Here is a 22,247-nt window from a genome sequence, read left to right as displayed (position 1 = left end):
TGGGCAAGGAACTGCCCATGCCTCGACCACTGACAAAAAGCATGGTGTCCAGACTGTTCAAGCAGAATACAAGGAAAAAGACTGCCAGACCTTGCCAAGTCAAGGTAAGATGGTTTTGAAATTCTTCCTGCCTCTGAAAATAGTCTGTCAGTTACTTTAGGCCTTAGCCAAAGTTGGTCATTCTAATGTTGCAAATGAGACTTTGGGTGATTGCCCAGGTAGCCAATTGTCTCTGTCATCTACTGCACATTTTGGAAGCTGCTTGATTTAACCTCCTGACTACTCAAGCAATATTATTTCCCTTCTCAGGTCTTCAATGGGGTTGAAGACTAGATAGTCATAGTTATTTTCCTCATATGACTTAATCAAGCCATTTCTAATACAGGATTTAGACTCCTTAGGATAGAATAATTATTGAAATGATTAGCATATGTTTCTTGATTAATATTATTTGTGCTGGTTTTAATTCTAATTTTTATACTTCGTATCTATTCTTATTGTATATAGTTTTGTATTTGGTTTGGAACTCTCTTATTTAGACAAAAAAGGAGGTGATGGCGATCCTTCTTTAGCCAATGGCTTTTGAAGCTGGACCAAGTTGAATGGGGCCTTGGGACCCAAAAAGGCATAGGCCCACTGGCTCACTCTCTCTTGCTAAGCTCACTAGCCAATGGGTTTTAGGTTAGGGGTCTGCTTATTTCTTTCCCAGCCCTAGGTTTATAGACACACTCCACCACACTCTGGGTGCTGAGATCTGTGCTCTGGGATTATAGACACACTCCACCACACCCAGTCTGTATGTGGGTGCTGAGATCTGTGCTCTGGGTTTATAGACACACTCCACCATACCCAGTCTGTATGTGGGTGCTGAGATCTGTGCTCTGGGATTATAGACACACTCCACCACACTCAGCCTGTATGTGGGTGCTGAGATCTGTGCTCTGGGTTTATAGACACACTCCACCACACCCAGTCTGTATATGGGTGCTGGGATCTCTGCTCTGGGATTATAGACACACTCCACCACACCCAGTCTGTATGTGGGTGCTGAGATCTGTGTTCTAGGATTATAGACACACTCCACCACACCCAGTCTGTATGTGGGTGCTGGGATCTGAACTCAGGTCCTCATGCTAACATGGTGGGCATTTTACCAGGAGAGCAATCTCTCCAGTCCCAGGACCACATTTTCTTCATCTGTTTATCTGCTGATGGACAGCTAAACCGAGCCCCTGTCTTGACTGGTATGAGCATCACTGTATAGGCATCTCTAATCTATGCTGACAGAAAATCCTTTGGCATATATTCTCATGAATGGTACATATGGATCATATGAAGTTTTTGTTTTTGCATTCCTGCCAGCTGTGGATTGGAGTGCTTTTGCTGCTGTAGTGATGACGGCAATTATGATAGCCAGGAAATGCAGTCTCTGCATTCAGTTAGTTTATATTCCCCTGGTGGATACCGATTCTGTGAACATTTGGTTTTTTTTCATATACTTATTGGCCATTTGTACTTATTTTGAGAATTGTCTATTAATTTGCCCACTTATTGACTGGATAACTTGAGGAAGAATGTTTGGTGTTTAATTTTTTAAGTTCTCTATATAGTCTGAATATTTAATCCTTGGTGACATGAATAATTGAAAAGGTTTTCTTTTTTAATGTTTAATAAATACATTATTTTATTTTTAAGTGTTCAGGTGTTTTGCCTGCATGTATGTCTGTGTACCACCTGGGAGTGCCTTGTGCTTATGGGGGTCAGAGGAGGACATTGGATCCCCTAGAACTGGAGTTACAAAAACCTGGGAGCTGTGTGGGTGCTGGGAATCAGAAGCAGGTCCTCTGCAAGAGCAGTCAGTGCTTCTAACTGCTGAGCCATCCCTCCAGCTCCTCTTTGTAATTTTTATATTCTCCCTCTCTTAGATGGAAACCAGAGGTTGACTTTAACATCTTCTGCAGTAACTTACCCTTTGAGACGGGGTCTCTCTCTGGGTTATCCTGGAGCTCACTGTTTTAGCAGATTGGCTGGCCACCAAGCCCCTGGGATACACTGTTTCCACCCCAGTGCTGGCCTTGGTCTCACAGTCCACTCCCAGCGTCTGTGTGTAGGTGCTAGGGACCTGAACTCAAGAACACACCTTGTTCAGCAAACATTTTGCCCACTGAACCAAAGACTTCTTCACATTCTCTTGGCTCCTTCTTGACAGCAAAGCATCCTGTGAGTAGTCGTGAACAGCCCTTGTCACAGCAACACTGCTACCCATGCTAGAGCCTAGAGTTGGCTCCATGGGACACCCAGAATGCTCTCTGAGGGCTGAGACTTCCTCCTGACATCCACTTTCGTGGACATAGTCACTGGATGCTGGGAAGGGAAGAAGAAGGTGGAAGACAGAGCCCCTGTCCTCTGGCCCCTGCATTAGGGCCATGGTGTAGCACCAGGCCACTATGCTGACAGTCACCCTGCAGAATAGGCCCTATCTTACCTTTACCTGTGCAGGCTTCTGTGCACACAGAGGTCCCGGGCCTTTTGGGGTGGAGGCTGGAAAAGGAGGCAATAATTGAGGAAAAGAGACCCATGCCTGCACTGTGGCCCAGAGGAGGCCACACACTTTAAAAATGTCATGTCTAGTGTTTATATCCCATTTTGCCTCTCAGCACAAAGAGAGAGAGAAGAGAGAGCATGCCCCCACAGAGTCACAGACCCAGAGAAAATCCTGCACAGCCCCCAGGACAAGTAGCAGAGCCCAGCCAGACCCTCTGCTTGAAAATCAACATCCTCCTCCTCAGAAGCCACTGCCAGGGGCAACTGGGGCTTGGACAACACTGCTTCAGATTTTAAACTGATTTCTCTTCTTAAGGAACCAGAAGAAAAGGGGTGCTCTGCACTCATCTACATTACAGATCAGGCCGCAGAGAGAATCAGCCATCCATAATTCATTACATGGTTCCTGCCGGGGATGGAGACAGCCTGATCCTAGCAACGGAGTCATAGCAACAGGAGCTGAAGCAGAGCTGCTTCACCCACCAGGGAGAGGACAGGGAGGGGTGAGATGTGGCTGCTGCCTTCTCACAAGGGCTGACGAAGTTCATAGGGGTTACAAAGGAAGAGGGGGGCTGAAAGTGGAGGTGAGGTTGAGAAGGAGGGACAATGGGGAAGAGGTAGGATGTGGGGGAAGGGAAAGCTTGTGAATTTGAGTTGCATAAACTGCATAGCTAAGGTAGGAGGCCAGGAGTGTTTGTCAAGATCCCTGTGGGCGCCATACTGCCTGGTGCCCATCCACCCAGTACACAGACAGGGTCACTAGAAGACAGTCTCATTGTCAGTTGTTAAGAGAATCACACAACTCTGAGAAGTACCTGATTAGTAGTGCGAGGGAAATCCACAGGAACTGTAAACAGCAGCCCTCAGCCCTTGCTTGGTTGTCAGTGTCAGTAACTGGGGTGAGCCTTGGGCAGTGCTCTGGGCATGCCCACTGTTTGGGCCCTCGCTATCAGATGTAAAGTTCACCTAACTCTGACCACTTGGTCTTGGGGTCTGTGGCCCTATGAGGCCACAGAATGTGTTTCTTCTTTATTCGACATTGTTGAGAATACCGAAGGAGCCACTGGACACTTGCAGAGCAATCTGGAAAATACCATTGAAGTACTATATGGAGGATGCCATCAGAGCCACTGAAGCCCACGAGCTGTGAGGAAGTGGCCATCAGAGCCACTGAAGCCCACGAGCTGTGTGGAAATGGCCATCAGAGCCACTGAAACCCATAAGCTGTGTGGAAATGGCTATCGGAGCCACTGAAGCCCACGAGCTGTGTGAATATGACTATCAAAGACACTGAAAGCTGAAAAGTCATGTGAAGGTCTCCTCCAGAGCTACAGAAGCCCTCAAAGCTGTCAAAGCTTGGTCAGAGAGTATGACCCTGCCTGGACTCACAGGTCCTCCGGAGTGGCAGCCAGTGCTCTTCATGCTAAGTCATCTTCCTAACCCCCAAGTCTTGCTTCTGAAAGCTTCATGTTTCATCCTTTACAAACATTCCTTGTCACAGCAGCCACCATGTGGTCCCCAACTTCTTCTTGATGGAGCACCTAGCCACCCACACAGTTCTCTGACTGTCCATAAAACAGCAGTGGTCTCCAGGCAGCTAAGCATAGCTAAGAGCCCTCGAACATCACATGTAGCCTCTCACCTTTATCTTGATGGTGCAGATGACATTTGTCAACTACAGACAAAGCAGGGAGGGTGTCTATGCCAGGGGAAGAGACTACTATCTTGCTAGCATTCATGTCTTCCATTCCTAGTCTTCATAGGACAGCCTGCCTTTCTGAGCAGCCCACTGGCTGCTGGGACTCATGGGGAAGTAGTCCTGATCTAGAACAAGGGCTCATTGGTCTGGCCTGCATCTGTTCAGGTTCTGAGTGACCACTATCCTGCCTTTGCACTGCATGCACAGGTAAACATGAGAATGACTTAGGAGCTCACTGGCCTATACCAAACTCCTAAATTGAAGGTTATTAGGACCTGGGAAAGCAACCAGGACAAATGAAAATTGTCATGCCCTGCAAACCCTCCTCACCCTGGCCCCCAAAGCCAGGATGGTTCTGAGCAGGTAAAGCACCTGAGCAAGCACCTGCTGTGTAGCTGAAGGCCTGAGTGGAGCTGAAGGCCTGAGTGCAGCTCCTGGAGTGTGCAGTGGGAGGAGAGCTCTCTGACCCCGCCCACCCCAATAATAAATAAAGCTATAAAAACTGCAGAGTGAATGGGGCTGGGGTGGGGGAGTAAGTGGAGGGAATTGGAGGAGGGGAGGGAGTGGGAACTTGGATTGGGTATGCTAATAAAAAAGATAGTTTGTTTTCTTTTTAAAAAATAGATAGATAGATGATAGATAGATAGATAGATAGATAGATAGATAGATAGATAGATGATAAATAGATAAGTGATAGATAGAGATAGATAGATAGATGATAGATAGATAGATGATAGATAGATAGATAGATAGATAGATAGATAGATAGATAGATAGATAGATGATAGACAGACAGAGAGATAGGTGATAGATAGATGATAGATAGATGATGATGATGATGATGATAGATAGATAGATAGATAGATAGATAGATAGATGATAGATAGATAGATAGATAGATAGATGATAAATAGATAGATGATAGATAGATGATAGGAGATAGATAGATAGATAGATAGATAGATAGATAGATAGATAGCACTGCTCCTGTGCAATGCTCATGGTGGGCTTGGTCCTTTTCCTTAGCAACTGCTCCAAACCATTGCTATGTCCACAAAGAAAACAGAATGGTAGTGAGTGGGGAGCCATTGTTCCAGAAGGGGTGGGTGTGCATGACAGGCTGGGGTTTGGGGACAGACACCAAAGCCTATTCAGTCCAGGAAGTGAAAGTTTTACTCATACTCAATAAGAACTGGAGTCGCCTCTTCCTCTTCCTCCTCAGAGACACTCACACACAGAGATGATGTGGGAGGTGATGTATGCTCTGGATATGTTTTATTGCCATTGGTTAATAAAGAAGCTGCTTTCGGCCAATGGCTTAACAGAGTGAAGTCAGGTTGATAACTTGTAGCTGCCAGAGGAGAAAGATGCAAGCTGCCAGCCAAAACCTTGGAAATGGGTTAATTTAAGATGCAAGAGTTAGCTAGAAATACGGTTAAGCTATTAACCAAACAGTATTGCAAATAAAATAGTTTCTGAATGATTATTTTTGGTATGGGCAGTTGGAAACAAATGAACAGCCTCCGTCAACAGACCGAGGGGGGGGTTCTCACCAAATAGCCTTGACTGACCTGGAACTCGCTATGTAGAAAAGCCTGGCTTTGATGAATTTAACAGAGATCCACTTGCTTCTGCCCAGTCCTGGGATTAAAGCCATGTACACCACTCTAGCCCAAGTGGAGAGACAGCTGGGGGCTGGAGAGGTGACTCAGTGATTAACAGCACTGACTGCTCTTCCAGAGGACCCTGATTCAATTCCTAGCACCCACGAGGCAGCTGACCACTGTCTATAGCTCCAATTCTAGGGGATCCTTCACACCAATGTACATAAAAAATAAATTATTTTTTAAACGTTAAAAAATGAGAGTTCCTAGAAACAGCAGATCTATATGTCACTAAGGAAGGAACTGGACACTTCAGTTCTTTTAACTTGAATTTTAACTTGAATTCCTAGGTTAGTGTTCTCTACTGTCTGGAACTTTTTCTTGGCAACCATCACTATCATTTTTGACGAAGGATAGGAAGCCCAGGATCCATTGTGAGTCATGTGGGATACAATTCGGTGTAAAATCTGATCTCAATGCATTTCCTCTTTCCTGATTGGAAGAGTCACCGAAACGCCCTTCATGAGACGCAGACGCATTTCACCAAGTTCTTATAAGTCACCTCCATCCATAAGTCCTTCAAGGTCATTGTCCTGCTCTAGGTAAGGTGTATTCCTCATCTACTGTGAGCTGGGATCCTTGTTTGTGTCTCCAGCATACCACACCGTAACCAAGCAGTCCATCAGGAGTCTGGTCTAAGCCTCCCAGCTGGTGTCTTCGCCAGCACGTTCCTCCTCCGGCTCACAATCAGCACTGCAAGCTCACAGCGCCCCGCACTCATGTGCACTATGCAGTGCTAGAAGTCAGTGGTGTTGGAATCTGAGTGTAGGAGGAAAAGCAATGGAGGTTAACAGGGCCGTATGCCTTTTAAATTATTTCTTATTTCATGTGGGAGGGGGTGCATGCATGCCACAGCACGTGTGTGGAGGTCAGGGAACAGCTATGGGAGTCGGTTCTCTCCTGTCAGCATGAGGGCTGCTCTCAAGGTAAGCACCTTAACTATCGGAGTCATCAAGTTTTGGAGTGAATAAAATGATGTGTGGCACATTCTACTTCCAGCATGTACCTTTCCCTCGGAGGGCTCCATGGTCATACGCAACATCCACTGGGGTGCAGAAGGGATCTCTAGGCAGTGCTCAGCTCATCTGTGTGGATCTGAAGACCATGCAGAACAGGGAGGGAGGTAAGGGGGAGAATGTGCAGGAAGTCAAGGACTGGGGCTGATGTTCATGGTAGCCGAACACATCATCACATCACGGCTTTCCCTTGACGTCAACTGTTACTAAAATCAGACTTTGTAACAATAGAAACTGCTCCGTGATGCTGAAAATTGCCCCGGGTCAGTATCCAGGCTACTCCCACACAGGTACAGGGCAGAAAGTGCAGGCTTCCATTGCTCCCTGTTTCCCAGCTCTGACCAACTGCGGAGGCAAGCAAATCCTGCAAGCGCCAGCTTCAGGCTCCAGGAGGACTCTTACTCAACCTCCTGTGAAACAGCAGGAGTCAGAGACAAGGTAAACCATGGCTGGACCAAAGAATCCATTCCACCTGTCCCCTTGGGTCTGCACTCTGTGCACACAGGTATGTGTGCCACATACACACACACACACATACACACACACACATACACACACACAAACATACATACATACACACATACATACACACATATATACATACACATACACACACACATACATACACACAATCATACATACATACATACACACATACATACATACACACATACACACACACACACACACACACACACACACACAGCTCATTTCTCTACCTTCTAATTTTCTGCTCAAAGATGATTCCATTCTACTCATGAGATAGAGACAAACCACCAGGGCACATGCCGCTCACCAGTGTCTGTGGGTCAGTCATAACACTGATTCATGTCTTAGCGGTGTGCTTACATAAGTCATGGTATGCTCAGTCACGTCTGCTCTGGCACTGCAGAGGTGGCTTCGTGGTTAAGAGTACTGTCTGCTTTTCTAGAGGAACCAGCACCCACACAGGTTACTTCACAGCCCTCTAACTCCAACTGCAAGAATCTGATGCCATCTTCTGGCCTCTGGAGGTACACCCAACACTTGACAGATAGAGACACATATACACATAAAAATAAATTAGTTTCACTATATATAATATAGATAAAGATTTACTAGCCAGGAGGAAACAAATCTCTGTACCTAAACGTTTTTGCTGTTGTAGTTTTTTAAGATTTGGTTTTTATTTTTATTTATGTGTATGCTTGTGTGTGTCCACAGAGACCAGAAGAGGGTGTTGGATCCCTCAGAAGTGGATTACAAGTTGATTTGAGCTGCGGGGCATGGGTGGTAAGAACAGAACTCAGGTTTTCTGCAAGAGTAGCAGGTGCTCTTATTGCTGAGCTAATTCTCTGCCCCATTGTTGGGGATTTTTGTTTGGTTGGTTTGAGATACAGTCTCATGCAGCAAAGGCTAGCCTCAATCAAATTCACTGTGTACCCAAGAATGCTTGAAGTCCTACTCATTGGCCCTCCCACTCCCAAGTGCCAGGATGACAGATATGTGCTGGCATACCTAGGACAATGGTGTTTGTAGACCTGTTTTGGTACTAGGGGTTTAACTTGTGGCCTTGAGCTTGCTGGGAGAAAACATTATAGCTAAACAACCCCAGCTCTCAACAAAACTCTTAAAGGGGGTTAATTACCTGAAAAATGTCCACATGTACACAGAAAGGTAGGGCTTGAAGATATGTACCTATAAGAATTCAGCTTTTGTCCATCATAAAACATGTCCTTGGCACTGAGTGGGTTGTGAGGGCAGCAGGGGGACTCCAGGGAACTGCAGTGATGTCTTGGGTCAGGCTCTTGAGCTACCCTAATCTACCTATATTTTCTAACTCTTTAATGAGGGCAGCGAGCGTGTAGGAGGAACTGTAATTCTGGAACCTGCCTCCACTGGAAGGTTTTAGAAAACACCACCAAAAGCAAAACCTCTAGACGGGGTTTTCAGAAGACACAGAGCCCGGCACAGGCCAGTGTCCATTGTGCAGCTGGGGAAATGGTTCGTTGACATAGGCCTCTTCCACGAGGCTGCTTAAAGAAGCAGAGCACACACGGCTTGCCTGATGCTGCTGAACAGGGTCTGGCAGCAACACCAGCTACCTCTTTCCAGAAGGACACAGAGCAAAAGGAAGGGTGGTGTCCTCCCTCCAAAGGCACAAGGAAGGACCAATATCCAAAGCAATTTTTTTATTGTGCCTCCCATCTTTCTCCTTTTATTTCTTTTCTCCCCTCTTTCTTGTCTTCCCGATTCAAAGCTGACATTGAACGGGATAAGTCCGTCATTTCTCGGCAGGTGACCCGGTCAGTATCTCCTGAAAGACAGGCAGACACTGTGAGTCTAGAGACTGTTTCCACCCAATCATAAGGCCGATTGGCTCAAAGCACACAGCGAGCAGGTCACTGACCTTCCCACAGAGATCTTTCAGGGGTGCACAAAGGGGGAAGGCAGTCTTTAGTTCTCTCTAGGCAGAGAAGCTGAGAAAATGACCTTTGACCCTTGGCTCTGCAGGGGGTAAGGCTCAAGAGAGGTCAAGAAGAAAGGCTCTGCTCCTCACACCCTCCCCTGGGGCTGGGAACTGAAGGAGGGAGAGGCAACCAAAGGGACCTCAAGCCTCTGAAAGACAAAACTTTGTGTCCCTCACCCCAGGAAAAGTGACCCCCATATACAACCTATACCCTTGGAATCCAGCTGGCTCCAATTGAGCAAGGATATTTCTAACTCTATAACCTAGAAATCAGAAAGAAGAGTGGAAAATTTTAAACCCAAAACCTCAAGGACAAAGCATAGAATCAGGGAGCTTGTGAGCAGGGCAATCAGGACCCAGAGTCACAAATTGTGATGGTTTTGATTAAAGGACAAATTGTCTAGCTGTCTTCAGTCTACCTCTCTGCTGGCGGCTCAGGACATAATAGAGTGAATTGAGGGGTGACAGGTGAGGAGAAAATGGAGGGTATGGGCCCTGTCTCTGAGTGTTTATTTTTCAAAGAATTGTCCTCCATCCACAAGCCCTCAGAACCAAGCAAGCTGGGGTCAGTGTTAGAAGCCAGGGACAGGCAAGGAATGCACCAGCCCCTGCCCTGACAATGACCACCTGAAGGCCATCAGGGAAGTTCAGGCATAGAACAGGATGGAAGCTGCCATTTGTCTGCTGAAAAGCAGGACTTTATAAAGATCACAGGACATCCCATGTGCACGCTCGATAGCAAGGCTCCAAAATGTAGAGGGTCATGTAGAAGGACAATACAAAAGAGACTTGTCCAGCTAGGGCATGAAATTGGGGGTACTCACACTACTCCAAATAGGGAGCACGGTGCTGTCAAACCCAGACTCCTCTGGAGCCATTGCTTACAGGCTGTTGCTGCCCAGGCTGTAGCTGCACAGGCTGTAGATGCACAGGCCATAGCTGCACAGGCCGTAGCTGCACAGGCTGCTGTGAGACCTTCTCCTTCCAGAGCACCACTCATCACCTTTACATCCCTTGAGGAATCCCTCTTTTTAGTTCCCAGTCTTCCTTCCCTAGGACTTCCTAGCACCCCACAACTTTGTAGTACCCCACTCACACTATGTCTGCTATCTGAAGGGATTGGCCTTGGCTCAGGACACCCCAAAAGCAAGTTCTCAACACAAAGGAGATTTACTTACCCCAGAGAGACAGGGGGCAGGGAATAAGAGACAAAGACAGGAGAGAGAGGACTAGGGAGAAGGAGAAGGGACAATGGAGAGGGCCAGGGGTGTTTGCTCTGGAGAACAAACCACTGCCTCCGGATGGAGAGGAGACAGATGTGGTCGATAAGCAAATCGTGGTTTATAAAGGTAATGGGAAAGCCCTGTGTTACGATGAGGTGTTTAATTTTAATTGAGCATATTAATTAGGTGAAACAAAGGGGACTTTTGATTGCTGGACTTCAATACTGTGATAGCAGGGCATTAATGATCAGCTTGAGAAGGAGGAAGTGACCAAAAAAGCGAATTGACCTTAGTGGCTGGCTTTAGGAATGTGATCTAATGGAGTTTAGCAAGGCAGAGGGAATGGGGAGAGGGCAAGGCCTGCCGGAGTTATGTTTGCCATGCTCAGGGCACCTAGAGTTTCTTCACTCTCTGCTCTACCGTTCGAGAGTCTGCTGAATATGACCCTTCTTCCCACCCAATCAGCACTGCCTTTGGACCTTCACAGTCAATCATCACAGCCTTCGGGCCAGTATACGTGGTCTGAAGCAGAAACAGATACTAAAATAGTTACTGCGCCTACTTTATATACCTCAAACCCTCAGGAAGTCCAGAAGTTAGTGCTGTGCCCATGCACTGAGGTACGGAGCCAGCAAGCTACTTCCTACTGATGGGACTAGAATTTAAACTCCCACCCTCTGGGATACCCAGGCTGGTCCCAGGAGAGGGAGGGTGAATCTGCCCACTTACCTTATACAGTGTTAGACTATCAATTGTTCCTGCCCTAAATTGATCAACACTGCAGGCTGAGACACCTTGGAGAACGATCCCAGTTCTGGACGGCAGAAGCACATTCTGAAGGCTATAGGTTCTAAGACAACAGCCCTAGAAAGGAATGAATTTAAGGGCTACCCCAACTTACTAGACATCCAAGCGAAAACCCAATCTGGCTCTTCAGTCCACAGTGGTTAACAACACATTCCCCCAAGGAAAAATAAGATGGGAGTCCACTATGCCAGTTCCATCCAAGAGTCTTTCGACGGTCACTCTGCCAGAGTACCGGAGAGAGAAATGACAGGGGAGCTCTGCTCAAAAGACATAAGAACCACTACCATGTTCCCTCTGAATTACATGTGTGAAGCTGGCTGATGTGAAGGATAAATGACGAAGGATTTCACAAGAAATCAACCACCAATGTGCACTGTGTCCTTGTTAAGCAAGTTTGCCCACCACACACTAGGAAGGGAGTGTTAGAGCCCAGATAAAGCAGGTGTAGCTGCCTTCCATTTCTCTTGGATTCAGAACACACAGAAGAAGGTACCCAAACCCTTGTGACCATCTGCCACACCATGACTCTGCCAATCATCACGTCTTCACTTCACACCATCGACCTCAAGGCTTCTCAGAGAGCTTCCCAACCAGGTTGCTGGATACAGGTGAAGGTGGCCCAGGGGTTACTCCCACAGCAGCAGCAGGGGCCACCCCAGACTTAAGGGACAAGAATCACAGCACACACATGCCAGGCTTAGGAACCTCAACAGCTAAATGGAATGATAAACGGATGCAGAGGGATGGAGCCAAGGTGGGGTGGAGGTGGGCACATGTTCTCAAAGACAGTGTTGTGTAAGCCCAATACCGAGGACAGGACACTAGGTAAACTGACTTGCATTTTTAAAAGTAAAGTAATAAAATAAAATATAAAATAAAAATTTACAAAGGCTGACAGGTCAGACAGTTTTGCCCCAGGGAACATGGGATAGTGGGAAGCAATCCCCTACCTGCATCCAGGTGCTACCTACACGGGTGAGGGACACCGTGAAGCTCCACACAGATGACTGTGTTTGGGGATGGTCTCCTATATTTTATGATTTGTTTTTAGACAGAGTCTTATGTATCCAGGCTGGCCTTCAATTTTCTATGTAGCTGAGGATGACCTTAAACCTCTATTTCACCATGCCTGGTTTTATGTGGTACTGGGGCTTTGTGTATGGCATACACCTTTAATTCTAACATTTGGGAGGCAGACACAAAAGGATCGGAAGTTCAAGATCATCCCTGGCTACCTAGTGAATTTGAGGCCATGATGGGATACGTAAGACTCTGTCTGAAGAAATATTAGTTAAGCTGCATGTGATGGTTTACAACTTTAATCGCAGCAGTTGGGAGGCAGAGGCAGGGGGATCTTTGTGAATTAAGGCCATTTTGGTCTACATAGTGAGTTCCAGGACAGTCAAAACTACATAGTGACACCCTGAATCTAAAAGAAAATAAACAAACAAACAAAAATAATAAATAAAATAAGATGCTATAGTAAAAACCAAGGAAAACCAAGAAAATCTTCTAGTTAAAAACTTGTTAGCATATCCACCACAGCATTTCGAAGACTTTCAAAACCAGTGTGATGGCACATGCCCATCATCCCAGCAGGGTTGAGGCTGAAGCAGGAGGATCGCCATGAGTTTGAAGTCAGGTATCTATGGTGAGGCCCTGTCTCATTAAAAACAAAAAAAAGGGACTAGAAAGATGGCTCAAGCCAGGGAGTGGTGGTACATGACTTTAATCCCATCACTTGGGAGGCAGAGACAGGCAGATCTCTGTGAGTTCGAGGTCAGCCTTGTCTACAAGAGCTAGTTCCATGACAGTGATGTGGGATTCCCCTCTGTATGCTGGTAATACCATTGGTTAATAAATAAACTGTCTTGGGCCTGTGCAGGGAATAGAAGTAGGCATGGAAAACTAAACTGAATGCTGGGAGAAAGAAGGAGGAGTTAGAAAGGACATGTAGCCCTGCTGGACACAGATGCCAGAAATTTATGCAGTAAGCCACAGCCTTGTGGTAATACACAAATTACTAGAAATTGCTTAAATTAATATATGAGTTAGCCAATAAGAAGCTAGAGTTAATGGACCAACCAGTGATTTAATTAGTACAGTTTCTGTGTAGTTATTTCAGGTCTGAGCTGTTGAGCAGCCAGAATGACCAAGCAGCCTCCCTACAATAGAACAGGCTCCAAAGCTACAAAACCCTGTCTCAAAACAGTATGGCTCAGTAGTTGAGTGCTTGTTGTTCTCCCTGAGGACCAGTTCAGCCTTATCTGGAAGCCATACCAAAGATGTGGCTAGTGACTATTGGATGCTGCACTGCAGTGTAACAGGGGACCTTAAGCATAGAGGGTCAGGACACAGCACACATACCCTGTGACACCTCTGCCTTCCACCCTCCAGAGTGTGCAGGCCACCTACACACACACACAAACACACACCAGACACTTTCGGTCAATGCCCCCAGAAATGTCCAGTCTCAGCTGAGGCTAAAAGTGGTAACTGGAGCTCTCAGAGAGAAGGAGAAAGGGACAAGCAATAGGCACTGCAATGGTTGGTGCTCTCCTGCCAAGGGGTGAGAACCAAGCTTACACCATCCTCATCACCTTCCTACCTCCACAGGATAAGGCACCTCCCAAGTATGTGGATGGCCTCCCTTCTCCCTGTCCATTCTGGAAACCCTGACCCTTCTCCACATGCCCCGACACACAAACATGCCAGATGCATACCTGAGGCCACGAGCCTCTCTAGGAAGAGAGAGCCTCCGAACAGTCAGCACACAGAAGCCAGCAGAGCTGGCACTCTGGCTTGTTCTGCAGTCTGCAGCCTGACTAACACACTCAAGGCCATACCCCAGAACAGCAGATAGAGTTCATATGTAACTAATCCATACACAAAACACCTGGGAAGAGCTGGGAGCTGACTCACGGGAAAAGACACTTGCTACTCAAGCCTGGTGAACTAAATTCAATTCCCAAACCCACATAAAGAACTGATGCCCTCAAGTTGTCCTCTGACCACCATATATGAACTGTGACACGTGTGTCCCACAATAATTAATAACAATAATAAAAATAAATATTTTGAGAAAACACCCATAAAGAGGTTGGAAAGACATTCCAGTGGTTAAGCACTTGCTATCTCCCAGAGAACCCAGGTTCAGTTCTCAGAACCCACATTGCTGCAGGAGAATTAGCAATTAGCCATTCCACTGTACCAATAAAGCAACCTTGAATCTAGGACGGAGACAGTAATTGGCTGACTGGAATTAGCCATAAAGTTCTTGGAGGACTTTGCTGGGTAGCTAGAGAAGACAAGAAGAGTGGGAGGGCAGTATTTCTGGAACTGGAGGTTCCAGAGAAGGTAGAGAGAGGGTTGGCCAATTGTTCTACTTTCCTTGGATTCTTTGGGTCTTTATTTGAGTTTCTGACTCCCTAGTTTTTATTATATTAGAATATATTAGGTAATCATTTTGTCTGCCAGCTCTACCACATGCTAATCATAATTATATACAATTCTGGTTCCATAGAATCCGACCCCCTCTTCTGGAAACAAGGCAAGTAAATGGTGCACACACATGCAGTGTGCAGTCAAGGAAACTCCACACACATAAAATAAAAAAGCACATCTGCCCTTTTGTCTGGGCTGCGACCCTGGGCTGCCTGGAATCCCTGATCCTGTGCCCTGACATTCCATCTGAACTGGTGAGTGAATGCGGACCCTGGGGCAACCTGCCCTAGAAGAGAGCACAGACCCCCTACCCCCACTTCCCTCTGCAGGCTTGTGTCCCTTTCTCCCGTCCCTGTGTCTCCCAAGTTTTCCCTAGTGTTCTCAGGTGTCCTGCTCCTGTTCTAAGGTCATCCACCCAAAGGGGTCAGACTCTGGCCTCCAGGCAGGTCTGAGGATTCCTGCGGAGGGGTGCGGGCTCCTTCAGATTGTGCTGCCAGGTTTGCTGTGTGGTATTCCATCCCGCCCTGCCCCCACCTTGGCCCTTTTGTCTGGGCTGTGACCCTGGGCTGCCTGGAATCCCTGATCCTGTGCCCTGACATTCCATCTGAACTGGCCATCCACCCAGAGGAGTCAGACTCTGGCCTCCAGGCAGGTCTGAGGATTCCTGCAAGGGAGTGCGGGCTTCTTCAGATTGTGACGCAAGGAATAGGTCCTCCTCTGGCACTGGGGAGATCCAACCAGTTTCAGTCACAGCAAAGATTGGTCTAGGACACCAAACGACTCCGGGCTCCCTTTGAAGGAAGAGATGGGCAGGCGCCAATGCAGGAGCTCCTCCAACAACATGAAAGGCAACATGACATCACCACAAGCCAGACATCCCGAAACAACAAGAATTGAACACCCTACCCCAGAAGATATGGAAGAAACCGACCTTAAACAGTACTTTATGAAAATAATAGAGGACCTTAAACAGGAGGTAAAAAACTGCCATAAAGAAATGGAGATGACAAACAAAAAGGTAGACGAAATAAATAAATCTCTCAAAGATACCCAAGAAAAACAAGAAAAACAAGAAAAAGCAATCAAACAGGTAAGGGAAACAGTACAAGACCTGATAAATGAAATGGAGGTATTGAAGAAAACACAATCTGAGGGACGACTGGAAATGGAAACTCTGAGTAAACGAACAGAAACTTCAGAGACAAGTATTTCCAACCGAATACAAGAGGTGGAAGAAAGAATCTCGGACTCTGAAGATACTATAGAGGAAATAAACTCACAGATTAAAGAACTAAACAAATCTAACAAATTCTTAACACAAAACATTCAGGAAATCTGGGACACCATGAAAAGACCAAACCTAAGAATAATTGGGGTAGAAGAAGGAGAAGAATTACAACTCAAAGGCCCAGAAAACATATTCAACAAAATTATAGAAGAAAACTTCCCCAACCTAAAGAAGGATGTTCCTATGAAGGTACAAGAAGCCTACAGAACACCAAATAGACTGGATCAAAAGAAAGCATCCCCACGCCATATAATAATCAAAACACAAAACATACAGAATAAAGAACAGATATTAAGAGCTGCAAAGGAAAAAGGTCAAGTAACATATAAAGGGAAACCTATCAGAATTACACCTGATTTCTCAATGGAAACCATGAAAGCCAGAAGAGCTTGGATAGATGTGCTACAGACACTAAGGGAACATGGATGCAAGTCTAGACTATTATACCCAGCAAAGCTGGCATTCACCATTGATGGAGAAAACAAGATATTCCAGGACAAAAACAGATTTAAACAATACGCAGCCACAAATCCAGCCTTGCAGAAAGTAATAGAAGGAAAATCACAAACCAAGGAGTCCAACAATGCCCACAATAACTCAGGCATCTAGCGACCCTTCACCAGCACAACTAGAAGAAGGGAAACACACAAACTCTACTACTAAAAATGACTGAAGTTAACAACCACTGGTCATTAATATCACTTAATATCAATGGACTCAATTCACCTATAAAAAGGCACAGGCTAAGAGACTGGATACGAAAACAGAATCCAACATTTTGCTGTTTACAAGAAACACACCTCAACCACAAAGACAGACACCTACTCAGAGTAAAGGGTTGGGAAAAGGTTTATCAAGCAAATGGACCTAAGAAATAAGCGGGTGTGGCCATACTAATTTCCAACAAAGTTGACTTCAAACTAAAATCAATCAGAAGAGATGGAAAGGGACACTTTATACTCATAACAGGAAAAATCCATCAGAATGAAGTCTCAATCCTGAATATCTATGCCCCTAATATAAAAGCTCCCACTTATGTAAAAGAAACACTTCTAGAACTCAAGGCAGCCATCAAACCACACACACTAATAGTTGGAGACTTCAACACCCCTCTCTCACCAATGGACAGGTCAATCAGACAGAAACCTAACAGAGAATTGAAAGACTTAATGGAGGTAATGAACCAAATGGACTTAACAGACATCTATAGAACATTCCACCCAAATAGGAAAGAATATACCTTCTTCTCTGCGGCTCATGGAACCTTTTCGAAAATTGACCATATACTTGGTAACAAAGCAAACTTCCACAGTTACAAAAAAGTATTAGTAACCACCTGTGTCTTATCGGATCACCATGGATTAAAATTAGAATTCAACAACAATGCTACCCCCAGAAAGCCCACAAACTCATGGAAACTGAACAGTCAACTACTGACCCACACCTAGGTCAAGGAAGAAATAAAGAAAGAAATTAAAGTCTTTCTTGAATTTAATGAAAACAAAGACACAACATACTCAAACCTATGGGACACAATGAGAGCAGTGCTAAGAGGAAAGTTCATAGCACTAAGTGCCCACTTAAAGAAAACGGAGAAAGCGCTCATTGGTGACTTAACAGCACACCTGAAAGCTCTGGAAAAAAAAGAAGCAGACTCACCTAGGAGAAGTAGAAGACTGGAAATAATCAAATTGAGGGCAGAAATCAACAAAATAGAAACACAGAAAACAATCCAAAGAATCAATGAAACAAGAAGCTGGTTCTTGGAGAAAATCAACAAGATTGACAAACCCTTAGCCAAACTAATCAAACGGCAGAGGGAGAACACGCAAATTAATAAGATCAGAAATGAAAAGGGGGACATAACCACAGACACAGAGGAAATTCAGAGAATCATTAGATCTTACTACAAAAGCCTGTATGCCACAAAATTGGAAAATGTAAAAGAAATGGACAGTTTTTTAGATAAATACCATATACCAAAGTTAAACCAGGACCAGGTAAATGCTCTAAATCGTCCTGTTAGGCGCGAAGAATTAGAAACTGTTATCAGAAACCTCCCTACCAAAAAGAGCCCAGGACCAGATGGTTTCAATGCGGAATTCTACCAGAACTTCCAAGAAGACCTAATACCTATACTCCTTAAGGTATTTCATAATATAGAAACACAAGAGTCACTGCCAAATTCCTTCTATGAAGCTACAGTTACCCTGATACCTAAACCACACAAAGACTCAACCAAGAAAGAGAATTACAGGCCAATCTCACTCATGAACATTGACGCAAAAATTCTCAATAAAATACTGGCTAACCGAATCCAAGAACACATTAGAAAAATTATCCATTACGATCAAGTAGGCTTCATCCCAGAGATGCAGGGCTGGTTCAACATACGAAAATCTATCAATGTAATCCATCATATAAATAAACTGAAGGAAAAAAACCATATGGTCATCTCATTAGATGCTGAAAAAGCATTTGACAAAATTCAGCACCCTTTTATGATAAAGGTCTTGGAGAGATTAGGGATACAAGGGTCATTCCTAAATATAATAAAAGCTATTTACAGCAAGCCGACAGCTAACATCAAATTAAACGGAGAGAAACTCAAGGCTATCCCACTAAATTCAGGAACACGACAAGGCTGTCCACTCTCTCCTTATCTCTTCAATATAGTGCTTGAAGTTCTAGCAATAGCAATAAGACAACATAAGGGAATCAAGGGGATTCAATTTGGAAAGGAAGAAGTTAAACTTTCATTATTTGCAGATGATATGATAGTATACATAAGCGACCCCAAAAACTCCACCAAAGAACTCCTACAGCTGATAAACGCCTTCAGTAACGTGGCAGGTTACAAAATCAACTCCAAAAAATCAGTCGCCCTCCTATACACAAAGGATAAGGAAGCAGAGAGGAAAATCAGAGAAGTATCACCTTTCACAATAGCCACAAATAGCATAAGATATCTGGGAGTATCTCTAACCAAGGAAGTGAAGGATTTATTTGACAAGAACTTTAAGTCTTTGAAGAAAGAAATTGAAGAGGATACCAGAAAATGGAAGGATCTCCCCTGCTCGTGGATTGGGAGGATCAACATAGTAAAAATGGCAATTCTACCAAAAGCAATCTATAGATTCAATGCAATCCCAATCAAGGTCCCATTAAAATTCTTCACAGAGATTGAGAGGACAATAATCAACTTTATATGGAAAAACAAGAAACCCAGGATAGCCAAAAAAATCTTATACAATAAAGGTTCTTCTGGAGGCATTACCATCCCTGACTTCAAACTCTATTACAAAGCTACAGTATTGAAAACGGCTTGGTATTGGCATAAAAACAGAGAGGTTGACCAATGGAATCGGATAGAAGACCCGGATCTTAAACCACAAACCTATGAACACCTGATTTTTGATAAAGGAGCCAAAAGTACACAATGGAAGAAAGAGGCCATCTTCAACAAATGGTGCTGACATAACTGGATGTCAACCTGTAGAAGAATGAAAGTAGATCCATATCTATCACCATGCACAAAACTCAAGTCCAAATGGATTAAAGACCTCAATATTAATTTGAACACATTGAGCTTGATAGAGGAGAAAGTGGGAAGTACTCTACAACAAATGGGCACAGGGAACCGTTTCCTACGCATAACCCCAGCTGCACAGACTTTAAGGGCAACATTGAATAAATGGGACCTCCTGAAGTTGAGCAGCTTCTGTAAAGCAAAGGACATTGTCACTAAGACACAAAGGCAGCCTACTGACTGGGAAAAGATCTTCACCAACCCTGCAACTGACAAAGGTCTGATCTCTAAAATATATAAGGAACTCAAGAGACTAGACGGTAAAATGCCAATTAACCCAATTAAAAAATGGGGCGCTGAACTGAACAGAGAATTCTCAACAGAAGAAGTTCGAATGGCCAAAAGACACTTAAGGTCATGCTCAACCTCCCTAGCTATCAGGGAAATGCAAATCAAAACAACTTTGAGATATCATCTTACACCTGTCAGATTGGCTAAAATCCAAAACACCAATAATAACCTTTGCTGGAGAGGTTGTGGGGTAAGGGGTACACTCATCCATTGCTGGTGGGAATGCAAACTTGTGCAACCACTTTGGAAAGCAGTGTGGCGGTTTCTCAGGAAATTCGGGATCAACCTACCCCAGGACCCAGCAATTCCACTATTGGGAATCTACCCAAGAGATGCCCAATCATACAACAAAAGCATATGCTCATCTATGTTCATAGCAGCATTATTTGTAATAGCCAGATCCTGGAAACAACCTAGATGCCCTTCAGTGGAAGAATGGATGAAGAAACTGTGGAATATATACATGCTAGAATACTACTCAGCGGTAAAAAAACAATGACATCTTGAATTTTGCAGGCAAATGGATGGAAATAGAAAACACTATTCTGAGTGAGGTAACCCAGACCCAAAAAGATGAACATGGGATATACTCACTCATAATCGGTTTCTAGCCATAATTAAAGAACATCGAGCCTATAAATTTGGGATCCCTGAGAAGATAATAAGAAGGTGAACTCCCAAAAAAAGATATAGTAATCCTCCTGGATATTGGAAGCAGACACGATCGCCAGGCAAAATTGGGAACTTGAGGGTTGGGCAAGACTGGGCCAAGGGAAGATGGGGAGAGAAAAGTGTGAAGGGGAGAACGGGGGGAGCTCGGAGGAATGGGGTGCTTGGGATATAGGAAGGGTGGATATGGGAGCAGGGAAGCATATATCTTAATTTAAGGAGCTACCTGAGGGTTGTCAAGAGACTTGACCCTAGAGGGGTTCCCAGGTTTCCAGGGAGACGCCCCCAGTTAGTTCCTTGGTCAGCTGAGGAGAGGGAGCCTGAAAAGGCCAGTTCCTATAGCCATACTGATGAATTTCTTGCATATCACCATAGAACCTCCACCTGACGATAGATGAAGAAAATGACAGAGCCCCACATTGGAGCACCGGACTGAGCTCCCAAGGTCCTGATGAGGAGCAGAAGGAGAGAGAACATGAGAAAGAAAGTCAGGACCGTGAGGGAACAACCATCTGGCGACAGATGGAGAAGGTGACTGAGCCCCACATTGGAGCACTGGACTGAGCTCCCAAGGTCCTGATGAGGAGCAGAAGGAGCGAGAACATGAGGGAGAAAGTCAGGAACGAGAGGGGTGCGTTCAGTCATGGAGACGGTGGGACAGAACTAATGGGAGATCACCAACTCTAGTTGGAATGGGACTGATGGATCATGCGACCAAACCCGTCTCTCTGAATGTGGCCAACAGCGGGGGCTGACTGAGAAGCAAAGGACAATGGCTCTGGGCTCTGATTCTTCTGCATGGACGGGCTCTGTGGGAGCCTTCTCAGCTTGGTCGATCACCTTCCTGGACCTGGGGGGAGTTGGGAGGACCTTGGTCTTAGCATAGAGTGGGGAACCCTGATGGCCCCTTGGCCTTGAGAGGGAGGGAGGGGAGGTATGGGTGGAGGGGAGGGGAGGGAAGGGGGAGAAGGAGGGGAGGGAAGGGGGAGGAGGAAGGGAGGGAAGGGGGAGGAGGAGGGAAGGAGATGGAAATTTTTAAATATAAAAAAAAATAAACCATGAGGAAAAAAAAAAAGATTAAAAAAAAAAAGCACATCTGTTAAAAATGCACACACATACCCTCAGAAGAAGCAGAGGTGGGTTTCCGGCCGAGAACACCACATTTTCTCTTCCCCATCCTTTTTTACCTTCCCTACCCAGTGAGGAAGGAGAGCATGTCCGCATTAAAATAGCCCTTCCAAGGGCTAGTGCTATAGTTCAGGGGACAGAGTTCTACACATGCAGCATGCATAGATGGGTTTGATTCCCAGCAATTTGTAAACTGGGTGTGGGAGTACATGCCTGTAATCCCAGCAGGTAGAGGCAAAAGGACCTGAAGTTCATGGTTATAGTAGGCTACACGTTGAGTCTTAGGCTTGCCTGGGCTACATGAGACTTGTCTCAATAAGACAAACTGCAAAAATGACCCCTTAGAGAAAGAGAGTCCATAACCTGGAAACAACATACGGGGACACTAGCATCTTTTCAGCTGTGAATAAATTCCGTCCCTCCATTTTATTCTTTC

The sequence above is a fragment of the Arvicola amphibius genome, chromosome 7, assembly GCF_903992535.2.
Source record: "Arvicola amphibius chromosome 7, mArvAmp1.2, whole genome shotgun sequence".
Taxonomy (NCBI): Eukaryota; Metazoa; Chordata; class Mammalia; order Rodentia; family Cricetidae; genus Arvicola; species Arvicola amphibius.
The sequence above is the reverse complement of the archived record's forward strand: the minus strand, read 5'-3'. Positions refer to the sequence as shown.